Raw genomic sequence first — 15730 nt, forward strand, 5'->3', positions numbered from 1 at the left:
TGTGCTTAACTATACTCTACGTATTACTATTAGATGGACACGTTCTTTTCCTGTGAAACTCTTTAGCCGTAAATAATTATCTTTGAAGGTTACATATATGCTCATGTTGTTTGACAATGACCATCCCGACTGAGCAGGAAGAAGCTAATAGGAATGGTGAGTGGTTAACCCATGTGAAATGTCTCTATACCACGTTGAACGACTTCTAAACGGCGGCACTAATCGTACTTATGACGCGCCAGAAAATAAAGAAAGAAAAAAATAACAAGTTGCTTCAAGGTGTAGAAGTTTCTTTAAGAGAGAAAGAAAAATCTGTGTTCATCTTGAAGGTAATGATGGACATTATCACGCAAAGAAGTGCAAGAAGCCATTTGTGACATGATCACGCAAGAAGTATTACATGAAAAATAATTTGCTAATTTGGGTATTTGTAAGAAATTGTTATTGTTTCGAAAAGCTTCGTTTAGTGAATACACGTTTCAAGATGTGTCATTAAATGTCACTTGCAAATTTACAGTGGTTAACCACAAGTATTCATTTTTACATAACAAGAACGAAGTCTATATACATCTTCTGCAGCTTTTATCATATGACTACACTGAAATCTTATATTCACTGTGCTTAACTCCTGGCTCAGTGATTCTCAAAGTGGTGGCCATAGTTAAAGCTGCCTGAAACTTTTAGATTAATTGAGCTATAGCTCGGAAGTGTCAAATGAAAAGGCGATGGGTAGATAACAATAGAATGGAAGAAACAGAGAGATTTTGATGCTTGCAATAGTAATTGCTTAAAAGATCTATCATAGAGGTCTAATTTTTTACTCTCTGAAGTTTCACAGCTTATACTGATTAGTACTAATATTAATAAATTGAAATCTTTGAACTTTTCTACAGCAATATATTCATGTTTATATTTACCGCCACAACATAACTATTATATTTCATTTTAAGTATTTTGGGAAATAACGTTGCATTTTCATCGAAGACAAAGTTTAGAATGGTGGCACATACGCAAGAAGGTCCAAATGCTATTTACAGGGTCACATTATTGCTTAAGTGTCCTTGTCCGTGCTCTGGTTCAGGTGGCCTACATGATATCTGTTAACTTTATTCGATATTTAAACTAAAGTTCTTCAGAAAAATTGTAGTCACATTTCTGTGAGTACTTATTTCACGTTACTAATTTTTATGTCATTATGTCTACTTTGATTTTCATTTTATACATTACATATTTCTCGTTTACATCGTATTATCGTCTCACCATAAGTTGTGTAAAAATACACTGATGAAAATGCATTTATAAACTTAAAAACACTTTAAAGAATTATTTTTTAAAATATATAATCCTTTTATAATTCTTTAAACATTTGCTAGTCTGGCCCGCTATGAGCATGCAAGCCTCTGATACAAAAAAAAAAAAAAGAAGAAGAAGAAGAAGAAGAAGAAGAAGAATTATGGTTCGGAGATGCAGGTAACTGTAGGGAATTTTTTATATAACAAACACACAACTGAAGTGCCATTTCTTTTGGTTTTAAAATACAGAATAACGTTTCAACGTAGGAAAAACACAATTCCAGCAAAATTCATTTACATAATACATTTATGTTCGAGTTTGTGCATGGGCAATTTGTTCATTTCTGCTTTTCGTTTTTGTGTATGTGTAGTGTGAGAAAGTTTTCTTTTTTGGCAATAGATGGCCTATGCCTACCGCTCGCCCACTCCCTTTCTTGGGGGTTGTTTTTAGCGTCCTCCAGACATAGTGAGAGAGAGACGCGACAAGAGTTTTGTGTGTGTGAGAGAGTTTTTACATCCTTCGAGTGAAAAATTATCCATCTAAAAACATTAAGAAACTTGAGAACAATTCAAAATTGAGAATAGTAGACAACTGAGTACATCATTTTACATATTTATCTGAATTTTCTGTAGTTATATAGTTTCATATATTTAAAATAAAAGCTTTAAAATGACAAACCGTCGTTTGGTAAGAAGCTCAAACATGGTCCTCCTTTAGTGCCGGATGAAGCAAAAAGTGCAGCTTTGGTGAACTTTTGTGAGTGTGTTTTCTGTAGTGTGTGTGACATTCCAAAACAATGGAGAACTTAAATATTAAAAAACGTACTTTGAAAGCCAAAATTACTCGACAGGAAAAGGCAGTGAGCCTGCTGTCGCAGAACGACGCGAACGCCATATTGGTCCATAGCGGGAAGGTCAACGAGTTACAACAAGACTGTTCTCAACTTTTGGACGAAATAGCTGCAGTTTCCAACGATGAAGAATTTATTAAAGAAGAAGAAGAGCTCGCAGAAATGGAAAGTAGACTTGTAAAACTAAGTGTGTCCCTAATGGATCTGCAAGCTACAACACAATCCCCTCCCAATAGTGAAACTCAAGCGTGTAGTGAAATGAAACTGCCGAAATTACAGTTGCCAACATTTAGTGGGAACTTATTCGAGTGGTTATCATTTAAGGACTTGTTTACTGCATCGGTGCATAACAACGAGAAGCTCTCGGGAGCTCAGAAGCTGCAGTACTTGAAAACAAGTCTAAAAGGTGAACCCGCGCAACTAATCCAGGCTATGCAAATTACTGATACTAATTATCAGGAAGCGTGGAACATTCTGAACTCTCGCTATCAAAACAAGCGTGAAATCGTGAATTCGATTTTAAAGCGGTTAATCACGCAACCGGTCATTCAGCAGGAATCGGCTACTGCATTGCGTAAATTAATCGATACAACGGTCGAGTGTACGCGTTCGTTAAAAGTGATGGAGCAACCCGTAGAGCATTGGGACGCTATTCTCGTGTACCACACTACCGAAAAACTCGATAGCGAATCGCGTCGGCAGTGGGAACTAGCGCAAAAATCAAATGAGCAACCCTCATTTAAAGAATTAACGGACTTCTTGGATCATCGCGCGCGCGCGCTCGCAGTCTCTAGCGGCAGCAGAGGGAAGACTACGACGTCGAGTGATACAATGAGGCAACGAGAAAAGAGGCAAGCAGTGACACATCATACAGTGACCCATAGTGAACTAAACCCCTGTGAGTTATGTAATGCTAAACACTCTCTCCATAAGTGCCCTGATTTTCAAAAACGCTCTGTAGCAGATCGTGTGTCGTTTGTGAAGAGTAAAGAGCTATGCTTCAATTGTTTACGCGGTTCTCACAAAAGTACCCAGTGTTCCTCATCTAGTTGTCGTGTGTGCCATAAGCGACACCACACATTACTTCATTATGAGCGTAGTGAGCCCCGAAGTACGTCGGTGTCACCTGACGGAGAACAAGCTGTTTCTTCACATGTTGCAGTCGAGAGAAACACTCCGCATGTGTTGTTATCAACAGCAATTATAAAGGTGAAAGACAGAAACGATGTTTGGCGCCCATTCCGTGCAATGCTCGATTCCGCCTCTGAGACGTCATTTGTCACAGAAAATTGTGTTCAAAAGCTGGGACTAACAAAACATAAGACGAAAATAGTGATTTCTGGAATAACGGGTGCAGGTGTGGGCACTTCTCGTGCAGTGACGGATTTAGAATTTCAAGCGGTAGGTGATGACAGCGAAACTTTCAGCACCAGAGCAGTAGTTGTGCCCAAGGTTACATCTAATCTCCCAAAGGCACCAGTTCCGGACCCAAGCTTGTGGAATCACTTAAGCGGTATCAAGCTCGCGGACCCAACGTTCAATGTGGTGGGCCCTGTGGATATATTGCTAGGTGGAGACGTGTTTCCTTTATTATTGTGTAGTGGAAAACGAGTAGGACCCATTGGATCGCCCGTAGCTATAGAAACTGCTCTCGGTTGGATCGTCGCAGGGAGCATCGCTCCTACTAGACGTAGTGTTACAGTTACATCTCACCATGTCGCTTGTGAGGTTGAAATCAGTTTGCAGAGGTTTTGGGAAATAGAAGAGCTTCCGCCCCAGAAACACCTCACACTAGAGGAAAAAAAGTGCGAGCAACATTTCAAAGACACATACTACCGGGACGAACACGGAAGATTCACGGTAAGCCTACCCTTCAAGGATAGTGTAAAGACTCTCGGTGCATCTAGAGACATTGCTGTTAGAAGACTTTTGCACAGTGAACGCAAGCTTGCAAAGTCACCTGCCCTACAAGAGCAATATCGGGATTTTATGCGGGAATATCTTGATCTAGGTCACATGGAGATCGTGCCAATAGGAGAGAGAAACGTTTCCCCAGAGAAGAGTTGCTACTTGCCCCACCATGCAGTGATGAAGCCAAGTAGTTCAACTACAAAATTAAGAGTTGTGTTTGACGCTAGTGCCAAAACGTCATCTGGTGTGTCATTAAATGATAGGCTTATGATCAGGCCCAAACTCCAAGATGACATATTGCCACTATTACTGCGATTTCGAGGCCACAAGATTCCCCTGTGTGCTGATATAGCGAAAATGTATCGTGCTGTGCTAGTAAACAAGGTGGACAGAGATTACACGAGAATTGTGTGGCGTGAGTCGCCGGATTTGCCCATTCAGGACTTTCGTTTACGGACGGTAACATATGGTACTGCGAGTGCATCTTTCCTGGCGACACGCTGTCTACAACAGCTGGCAGAAGATGAGGGTGAGCACTTTCCCCTGGCGGCTCCAGTGGTCAAGCGGGATTTTTTTATGGATGACCTCCTTTCAGGGGCGGCTTCGGTGCCAGAAGCCATCGAGCTTCAACGACAACTGATCGAGCTACTGAGAAGAGGAGGTTTTGAATTGCGGAAGTGGTCCTCAAATGAGATTGAAGTGTTAGAGGCTATCCCAGCTCATATGCGTGAAACGAATGTGCCCTTTCGTTTTGACACTGACGACACACTTAAAACGCTTGGTGTCGAGTGGTCTCCCTCCGCGGACGAATTCGGTTTTAGAGTGTGCCCTTCAAAACCCCACTCAGTGCTGACGAAGCGAATTATACTGTCCGAAGTAGCAAAATTATTTGATCCACTTGGTTTGTTGTCTCCTGTAACCATTAAAGCCAAAATATTGTTGCAGACCTTGTGGAAAAACAAGTTGGACTGGGATGACGCACTTCCGGTAGAGCTTTGTGAAGTATGGTGCAAATACTGTTGCGAGTTACCGCTATTACGCGAACTTACCGTGGAGCGCTGTATCGTACCAGTAAATACAGTCAAGTGTCAATTAATTGGTTTCTGTGATGCTTCTGAAAAGGCCTACGCTAGTGTCGCCTATTTGCGGGCAGAATGCGCAGATGGTCACGTGGAAAGTAGATTAATTGCAGCAAAAACGAAGGTTGCCCCAATAAAAACAATGACCCTACCGAGACTCGAGCTGTGTGCGGCTGTGCTTTTGGCAAGGCTACTTAACGCTGTGTTAAAGGCTATCCTACTCAAGATAGAAGATATAATTGCCTTCAGTGACTCCACCATAGTGCTTTCGTGGTTAGCAGCTGAGCCTAACAAGTGGAAAACTTTTGTGGCAAATCGAGTCTCCGAGATACAGAGCTTAATTCCCTCGGCTCGCTGGCGTCACGTAAATAGTGCAGAAAACCCCGCGGACAGTGCTTCGAGGGGAATCAATCCGAGTGAATTGTTGTGTCATGACTTATGGTGGAATGGTCCTTCGTGGCTATCACAGCCAGTGCTATCCGACGATTCGGGTCCGGACTTCGACCCCCACGCTACGATGGAAGAAAGGCAAAAGTGTGTGACAGCTATGTGTACTACTATAACGGATGACATCACAAACCGTTATTCGTCATTCACGAAGTCAAGGCGTGTTTTAGCATGGTGTCTAAGATTTATCAACAATCTCAAGGCTAATTCCCCAAGACAAAGTGGGCCATTAACGGCTAATGAGCTAAAAGCTTCATTGTTATGCTTAGTGAAACAAACGCAAAGTGAAGCATTTGCTAGAGAACTAGAACATTTAAAGAGCGGTAAACCCTTACCCCCCAAGAGCCCTATTTTGTGCTTAAGTCCATTTATTGACAATGACGGGATAATGAGAGTGGGAGGTCGATTACAACACGCAGAGATCGCCACAGATCACAAACATCCCATTTTAATGCCAAAGAATCATAAGTTAAGTGAACTGTTGATTCAACACGAACATGAGGCTACATTGCATGGCGGCCCTCAATTGGTAACAGCTAGCCTGAGGCAAAAGTATTGGATACTTGGAGCTAGGAATCTAGTGAGAGCGATTACGCGAAGATGTGTAAAGTGTCATCGTTTTGCTTCCAAAGGAGAAAAACAAATGATGAGCTCCCTACCAGCAGCCAGAGTGAATTTTAGTCGATGTTTTCTTCAAGTAGGTGTCGATTACGCGGGCCCCATTCTTCTTAAGAACGCTTTTGGAAGAAGGAGAGTGCCGTATAAGGCGTATATAGTTATATTTGTATGCCTCTCTACAAAGGCCATTCACTTGGAGCTTGTGTCGGATGCAACTTCTAATTGTTTCCTAGCTGCTTTTAGGCGCTTTGTCTCCCGTCGAGGGATCCCCACTGATGTCTATAGTGATTGCGGGACAAATTTCGTCGGTGCTAGCAAAGAGTTAAAACAGCTTTTAGGTTCCAGTGCGCACAGAGAGGGAAACGAAACAACTTCAGCGTATTTAAGTGAACAGGGGATATCTTGGCATTTCAGTCCCCCCCTTTCCCCGCACTTCGGTGGCTTGTGGGAAGCAGGTGTGAAGAGTATCAAACATCATTTGAAACGAGTTGTGGGCAATGTTACGTTGAGTTACGAAGAGATGTATACTGTGCTATCTCAAATCGAAGCAGTACTAAACTCTCGCCCCCTTACACCAGTATCTAGCGATCCCAATGATCTTTCCGTGTTAACACCAGCTCATTTTCTCATTGGAGATTGTTTGGTTGCCATTCCTGACAGGAATCCTTTTGAAGGCAAAATATCCAATCCTCGAAGATGGCAATTAGTTCAACAGCTGACTCGCCATTTCTGGAAACGGTGGGTGCAAGAATACTTGTCACGCCTTCAACAAAGACCTAAGTGGTTGGCTCCGCGGAAAAACGTCCAGAAGGGTGACATGGTATTGTTAAAGGAATCCTCCCTTCCCCCTCAGCAGTGGAAAATGGGAAGAATCACGGAAGTCCATGCTGGGACCGATGGCCTAGTGCGAGCAGCAACAGTAAAAACAGCCTCCGGCGAACTTAAACGTCCGATTGTAAAGTTGTGTGTGCTTCCCTTTGAAGTGAATAGAGAAGCTGAGTGAAAAAAAAAAACTTGTTCGCAATAGCGACGAATGTTTGTTTACGTTGTATAAATAGTGAAAATATAAAATTCTTTGTGTTTTTTGAAATGTAGCATTTCAAGGCGGGCGGTATGTTCGAGTTTGTGCATGGGCAATTTGTTCATTTCTGCTTTTCGTTTTTGTGTATGTGTAGTGTGAGAAAGTTTTCTTTTTTGGCAATAGATGGCCTATGCCTACCGCTCGCCCACTCCCTTTCTTGGGGGTTGTTTTTAGCGTCCTCCAGACATAGTGAGAGAGAGACGCGACAAGAGTTTTGTGTGTGTGAGAGAGTTTTTACATCCTTCGAGTGAAAAATTATCCATCTAAAAACATTAAGAAACTTGAGAACAATTCAAAATTGAGAATAGTAGACAACTGAGTACATCATTTTACATATTTATCTGAATTTTCTGTAGTTATATAGTTTCATATATTTAAAATAAAAGCTTTAAAATGACAAACCGTCGTTTGGTAAGAAGCTCAAACAATTTACATGTACATTCATTTACATTTACATTGAAGCGCCGATTTTGATTATTCTTTTTTCTTTTAAATTTGAAAGAGTAGAGCTTCCGTGAGCCCCACATACATTTCTTTAGGATCTGGTGGTAATCTTTGTAGCTAGACTATGAAACACCTCAACAAATACCGGGTTAATTACGTCAAAATAATATGCTTACAGGCAACCATACATACTTGAGCGTGATTATGGTTGCATAATATCACAGAAATTGGACTGCAAAATTTCGGAATACTTTTATAGTACGTTATACTGTGTGTAACATTTTAAACTAGTGGGTTACGTGTATGAAGTTTATTAAGATTTTTTGAGAAAAATTTTATAATTATGGCAAGTTATCTATTTTTCTCTTAAACATCGTGGTTACAAACAAAAAGGTGTGGTTTACTGTAAGAATGCCTTTTATTCGGAACTTCATTTCTTATTGTTTTGATCCCATCTTTTTGTTTAACTCTCACGTAACAAGATTGAAAAATGTGAAAATAAAACAAAAATCCGAACTTTGACTTACATCAAACACATTTATTTCACTGTCATGAACGAATCTCTCTTTCGCATGTGGTCATTTTTAATAGTAATAAGATTTCATTTTCTTTCACAAATAGAGACTTAGTTATTACAAAATTTTAGATTCTATCGCGAATGGATGTTCTTAATTGCCATAAGATTTCAAATTCTTTCAAATATTATTTTTTATTGCCATAAGACCTCAGAATATTTCGTGAATCAACATTTATAATTGTGACAATATTTCAAACTCTTCCGCGAATTTTTTGTTAATTACGGTTTTTTTTATAGAAAAATACAAGAACAAACTGAGTTAAATCGGACACTTTCTTTATGAGAAATTGTCTTTCTAACATGAAGAGTGACTTGTCAACACATGTAGGAAAGAAGAAGGAAAATTAGCCTTAAACAATGTGAGGGTTCCTTGGAAGGTCTCTGCAGCAATTAAGGAATTCACATGAATAGGAAATTTAAGAATATTCTTAGAATTTAAGAATATTTCTCTCTAATTGGTTTCTGAAATTCATTCTTATTTTGCTACTAATTCAGAAGTATTTTTGTCTTAGATTTATGATTTTCTTTACTAAAAAGAAAAGAAAAGAAAAGAAAATCCACATATCACACGAAGGCATTTATAATTACAATACAATAGGAAACAATATATTAAGAGTTATTCTAAGCAAAATCTGAACAATGTTTATTCATTTATATATTTATTTGCAAGTTAAATTGAAATAAAAAAGCAAATTTAAAATATGGAGAGCATAGCTCCGTCAAGACTACATAAAATATACTATTATGAAGTAGACAGTTATTGTCAATTTGAACTGAAAAATACATGATCAGTTACGATACCCTAATAATAACGTGTTTTATCAGTCGTAAATAATATATCCAAATTTCTTATTACTTGAAAACAATTGCGTCAAATTTTACTTAAAATGACTGAAGAAATAACAGTAGTAAATAATAATAAAACGGAAGGTAGTTAATTTTTGAACTTTTGAATTAAAATTTATTGAAACTTTAATTTCATGGCTATATCAATTTATTTCATTATTTTTTGAGGGAAACAGAAAACAATATACGTTATTACCAAATTACGGTGTTTGTCCTTCATTATATAACATATTTACCACTTTCCGTTCATTTTAAACGTAGCAAGACGATATACATATATATATTATACTGTTCTTTTCAGTAAATCGAGGTTATAGGTTGCTGTCACCTTCTACAATGATAAATAACTCAACATCTATGTCCTTTTACTTATTTATTAAACAATGAAAGAGTCTACGTGGTTACTAAATTCGCTATGTACTTTGAAAGCTCGAAAGAAGTCCATTCTAATCTATTTTATTATAAGTATTTTGTATCATACATTATACGTACTAATGTCTACATTGAACATTCTACTCTGCATTTGAAACATGACATTCGAGTTTCCAAATAAAAATCAATTAATGTGCATGTGTGTGTGTGTTTGATACATAATTACCTAATAGACTAACAGCTCCTCGAGCATGTGTCAACTGATATATATGTGTGTTTTTGTGTCTGAAGGCATCTAATATGTGTTTATGTGTATGTATGCATGTACACTGTTAATTTTTTGCCGCTTGTTTGTTAATGTTTCCAGTCCCCTTGGCGCCGACCAATGGAACCGATGCAGGAGACCGTGACATGGAATACTGCAAAACTCAAGACTCTCAGAAGTCTCAGCGTCACTCTTTACGCTACGCTTCGGGAGACCGATCAACCAATGGTCGGTTGTTTCTTTTAATTTTTTTTATAAAGAACATTTTTTCTTCTTCCTTGGTCACCAGTACGTGCCTCATAGTCGCTGTCTTTGTGCTAACTTTTAAGGTTTACAAAAAGAACAACAGTGATTTGATGACATTGCATATTTTTTCCTTCTGAAGGTAACATAAATCTAATGTTGAAATAGTGACCGTATAGTGTGCTCAAATAGCAAATAATGGGAAGATCAGAAAAAAAGAAAAGGAAAAGACTGTGAGATTGGTGAGAAATGCTATTTGTTCACACATAACAAGAACAACGTAAAAGGCATTTTTGGCAATTCCAAAGTGTTCTTGTTTTCTCGAAAACGTTAATTCTTCAATGTAGAGAATTCATGGGAACAGAATAGTCTTCTAAAACCTTTTATGTCTCTGCAAAATATTTTGGCAGAAGTAGCAAGTCTAATCTTTATATGAATGACAAAAAAATTTAAATTTATATCTACAGCAAAATTATGATGTTCCTCATTCAGGGAACTCGTTTTCTAAATTAATCGTACAATATAAGTAATTTGTGAACATAGCTTGGATAACTCTAATTGGTGACGTATTGTTAATTTGATGATGCAGATAACTCTTTTTTAAAAAAAGTTCTACACTTGTACTACAAAACTATTACTTTTGTAACTCAGCTCCCTCAGATGTTATTGTGCACTTGACAGTTCTCAATATGTGTCACCAGCAAAGATCAAAAGGGATGCACTCCTTATTAGAAGCGTCCTTATAAGAATAATTCTTACATTAGTTCCCCAACTATAACAACTGAAGAGCTCAATTCCGAAAGAGCCTAAGTCAAAAAAGTGAGTTTTTCAGGAGACGATTTTTTGTTTGTGCTTCCACCATTCTTTTTCTGTGAAAGAAAAGTAGTCTACATAAAAGAAAATTATGATTTCGTAAGATAAGATAACGGTGAAATTATCATCTATAGCAAGAGTTCTATAAGCATTTTTAGGCATGAGTCAGAAAATAACTTCAGAGAATACTGTTGACTAAGGACATTGTGGAAAACAACACTGTTTTCTTTTGCCTACAATTAATTTGATTTATGGAGTTTTGGCATGAAATCCAGTTTAATATACGGAAATGCTGAAATGGAACTTAATAGAACCAACATCTCAAAATTGACAAAAATTGACTTAGGCTCTTTTGGAATCCACCCCTTTAATTCTTCGTTGTACCCTTGTAAATCCTTCAGAGGAATCCAAATCCCGTAAGCTTACTTAATTCATGTTACACTTCCGGATTTTTTAAATGCTACATCTTTGAAAACAGACTCGATATCAGTGTTGCCAATTTAGTGGTTTTCCTACCAAATTTAGGGGGTTTTAATGCAGTTGTTTGGCGGAGAAATATTTAGTCTGGTGACTAATGAGAAAATCTAGTTGATCGTGAATTATTTTTGGTGGAAGTCTACTGGACTTTTAATAGTGAACTGATCACTTGATATACAAGTATGAAGCCTTACTTACGGCTCCTGCCTCTGCTCTTTTCGACTATCGAATCGGAACTATACAAACTTTATACAGAAATATCACGCTACTAATATACATAAGTGGAACTCATATAAGTTGCTTTTGAAAATCCCGTCTGATGCAAACAAATAAAAGTTTGACCTGAATGACCTATGCTATGATTCTGATACAGTGTAACATAGAGGTGAGTCCTGCATTTTTCTTTAAAAAGAAAAGTATTGTCTTGTTTGATGTTCAAAGTAAGCTGCAGTAATTTGCAATTAACTTTACGCGTAAAAGAAAAACTAACATTAACTTTCGCGTTGTAATGCCTACGGACTGTGGCAGTTTTTTTTTAATGTACAAATTTCAACAAGATGGACGGTATTGTAAGATAATGCGAGTATAATCATGGCTATCAATAATACTGTGTATGAAATATTAAAAGGAGACATTTGACATTTGAATTGTGTAATGTGTGTCTGCCATTCTCTTTGACTTTCAACCTGTGGTATAACGTTTACCAAGAAATTTGGATTGCATTTAAGCAAGTGAAATGTATAAATACACTTGGTTTTTACAATTTCCATCACACAAAAGATGTACCGTAATGTTTGCATAATAATTCAAATTCCAATAAACCAAAGAGAGAGAGAAAGAGAGCAGGAATCTACAATTTTTCCTTTTCATTTTCATATCTGGTGGGATTTCTAGTGGCTTTTGAACCCTGTTTAGTGGTATTCTTGTAAGAAGATGTGCTAAACTGTTGGCAACGCTGCTAACAACAAAACTCGGCAAAATAATATGGATAACCCTACCACGATTATGAGCATTAAATTGTATAATTTTTATTTACACTTATGGAAAGCTACATACCCTCCTGCACACATTAATTATTATTACTACAATAAATCTACTCTTAACTTATACATTATATATCAAACATGTAGGGCTACTACACAAATGTTTCAAAGAGTTAAGAGTATTTAGGTATACAGGATTAAAGGCTGAGTACTTAAGAAATGGTTAATGGCTAATGGTTAAAAAGAAATAATAAAGCAAAAGTATATCTAAAAAGCTCCTTTATTTTACTGCCCACATGAGCTATGCCTGGCCACATGTCTTTTTATTTGGGGGAATAATCAACATATCGGTTCCCACTGTTGTTATTTTCTAGCTTTCCAAGTCGGAGTTAGCTACTTTTTAATTCAAGAAGCTTCCCAATTGCCTCAAACTACTAGTCAGCACTGACAATTCTGTAGCCACACAGGGAATCAAACTCCGAAGCATACGCATCATAAGCAAATGCTCTCGTCATGGCGAGGAATAAAGCAAAACTATAATGCTGCAAAAACTACCCTTAATTCAAGAGAAATGTAAGAAAGGACTCAACTGAAGCCTTTTGGTTATGCAACTACCATAACTTCGAAGTGATGTTGGTTGCAGACTACAAGGAAATCTTCCAAACACAAAGCATTCCGACCGAATTTCTTGGAAAAGCTCTGTGTTCTTGTGCTTAGGACGAACTGTATCTAGCAAAAGTATACATGTATACTTTCTTTAATTTTTGATGTTGAAGCATAAATATTAAAGTATCCTCCCTATTATTAGACAAATGTTACAAGTATACCTGCACACATTTTACGCATTTCAAAGTACAGTAGATCTCAATAATAATATAAATTACATAAGTTATGTGTATGTACCGTGCAATACGCATTTATATTAATAAACGACAAATGAAGTACTATGAATATAAACTGAACTAAATCAGGAACATGCAGCACAGTATTATAAATTTCACAGAACTTTTACTGATATAAGCATGGGAAATGTATTTGTAAACGGGAGTAGCTAACCAGAAAACTCCGGATTTACCGGACTGTGGGAGTAGAGCACGGCCATAATATTATTACGTTTACACTACACATTTAAGTGTCACATCTCTATGAGTTCTGATACTCCTTTCTTTCCAATTATTCAAAGTATGCTAATAGGATTGTGCAGACGAAAGAGCTCAAGATTGGTGCCTGCTTCTTCCTAACTACAGGAAACTTGCAATATATATATATTGCAAGTTTCCTGTAGTTATATATATATATATTATGAGGGTAACGGCCTATATTGTGAGGACTGATCTGGGAATAATACATGCAACCGTCAACTGCTTGATTGAAGTCCTAGTCGTGGCTCGGAGCTCACATTAAAGTTGGTGTAAACGGACAAGTTTTGCCGCCACTACACTCACTAGATAGATTCACTACAGTCTTAGTATCTCTCTCATGTATTTTTTTGCCTTTCACGAAAATTTACAATTTCTCTTACAAATTTCAACCTAGAGGCTTCAAATTTTTAGAGAAGGAACTTCATAACCTATTGAAAGCAACAATCCAAGACGATTTTATTTTGTTTTGAATTTTCTTAATTGTTGAAACAGTTCCGTTGTTAAAAGTTTGGAAATTCATTTCAATAATCAAACCATTTCAACAGTGAAGAAAATTCTAAATAAAAAAAATCGGCACGGATTCTTACCTTCGATCGGCTATGAAGTTCCTTGTCTAAAAATTTGAAGTCTCTAGGTTTAAATTTGTAAGAGAAATCGTGAATTTTCGAGAAAATTAAAAAATCATGAGAGAGATGAAGACTTAAGTGACATCTACCGACGAAACTTGTCCCTTTAAACCAACCTTAATAGTAGATTCCGTCCTTCATAATGTCGGCGCACATAAGAACACAAAACAAGATGTGTCAAGAAATTGAAAGATTGGATTAAATTGAATTGACTTTAGCATCTCGTTCAGCAGTGAGGCTAAAGGATATGTGGACCTACAGCTTAACGTGAGATCCGAACCACATGAACTTCAGCCGGGATCCGAACCAGGGTCTCTTGCACCACAGGTACGTACAGAGTCAAGAAAGAAATGGTAGGCCCTATTCGAATGCTAGTATGTTCCTTGAACTCCTTCTTTCAAAATTTCTAAACATGATACTTGATACTACTAATTTACACCTTTTTATATATACGTATATAGTGGTCAAATCTGATCTGAAAGTACAAGTAGGCCTATATGAACATGCAAGCTATAATAATATGATATATCCTAGCTCAGAAACCTTACGTTTATACATAATATATTAGGCTTCAAAAGGTCTCAAACGTTGAGGAGCAGGGAACAGGAAAAAAGATCTCTTGCCCTGCTTCCGGGCAAAACTATCCTAATATATGTGTTACTAGAGCGAATTTGTATGGTATCTGAATATATAATTACCTAACTAGTTATCGTTCCAGTGGCAATATTATATCAAAGTGAACGTGCTACTCAGTACCGGTTTTACTCCTACATACTCTCTGTAGTAATATCTACGAGAATACCTGATCGTTTTAACAATATCGTAAGGACTTTATATTCTACTTTTATGCGGGCATCTATTTGGTCAAACTTGTTGTATAAACTGAAGCTGTTTTTTTGCATTCAATAAAAATTAGTATTAATTATACGTTTCATTAATAACGTCGTAAATTATGAACTCTACGCTGATGAAAGATTCATTTATTTTTTAAAAGCTTTCTAAGAAAACCGGAATTCGGCTTGTCTTTATGACTCTAGCTATCCGTAGTATGCATTTTCCGTTGCAGTAAGGAGCTTTTATTGGTTTACCGATGTTTCCAAGTCTTTTTTACCTGGTATTAGCTACTGACTGACGACAAAAAACACACACAAGATTACTTTGGTTTACAGAAGGCCTCCGCTCTCAAGTACACAGCGCCGCCCGCGGTAGGGTTAAGAAGCAAGGAATTTCAAGGTTAGCCTGTAGCAAGTATTGAGGGAGGAGCAATTCTTTTTATTCTTTTTTTCCTAATTTTATTATTTCTCCCTTAGGGTGTGTGTGTGGCCAACACAGTATATTTTAAGAGGTTCATTCTATTTTTTCTGTATGTTTTAAGAGGTTTATTCTATTTTTCTTTTATTTCCTTCTTCTTTAATTTTCTCACTGGGGTAAGCTGTGGGCACATATTTCTTATAAAGGTGTTCGCGTTAACAAACAGCAGCATATGTTTTAGCGATTACTTTTTTAAAAAATGGGAGGGAAGGTGAAAGAAAAAAATGCATTCTCATTCATTTCTGTCTGTATTGAATGAAAACATTCATCATTTATATAATAGTGGAAAAGCGTTTTTCCTCAAATTAACCTCCATCCCCCACAAAAAAAAAAAAAAAAAAAAAAAAAAAAA

The 15730-nt window shown here is 37.2% G+C and overlaps 1 protein-coding gene across 1 annotated transcript in view; it reads right to left on the bottom strand.

Annotated features, from left to right (window-relative positions):
• LOC145675767 (uncharacterized) overlaps nucleotides 1-15730 on the bottom strand; it is a 131624-nt gene that overhangs the window by 18977 nt on the left and 96917 nt on the right. The window lies entirely within an intron of this gene.

The sequence above is a fragment of the Thermobia domestica genome, chromosome 2 (genome assembly GCF_964235325.1).
Source record: "Thermobia domestica chromosome 2, izTheDome1.hap1.1, whole genome shotgun sequence".
Taxonomy (NCBI): Eukaryota; Metazoa; Arthropoda; class Insecta; order Zygentoma; family Lepismatidae; genus Thermobia; species Thermobia domestica.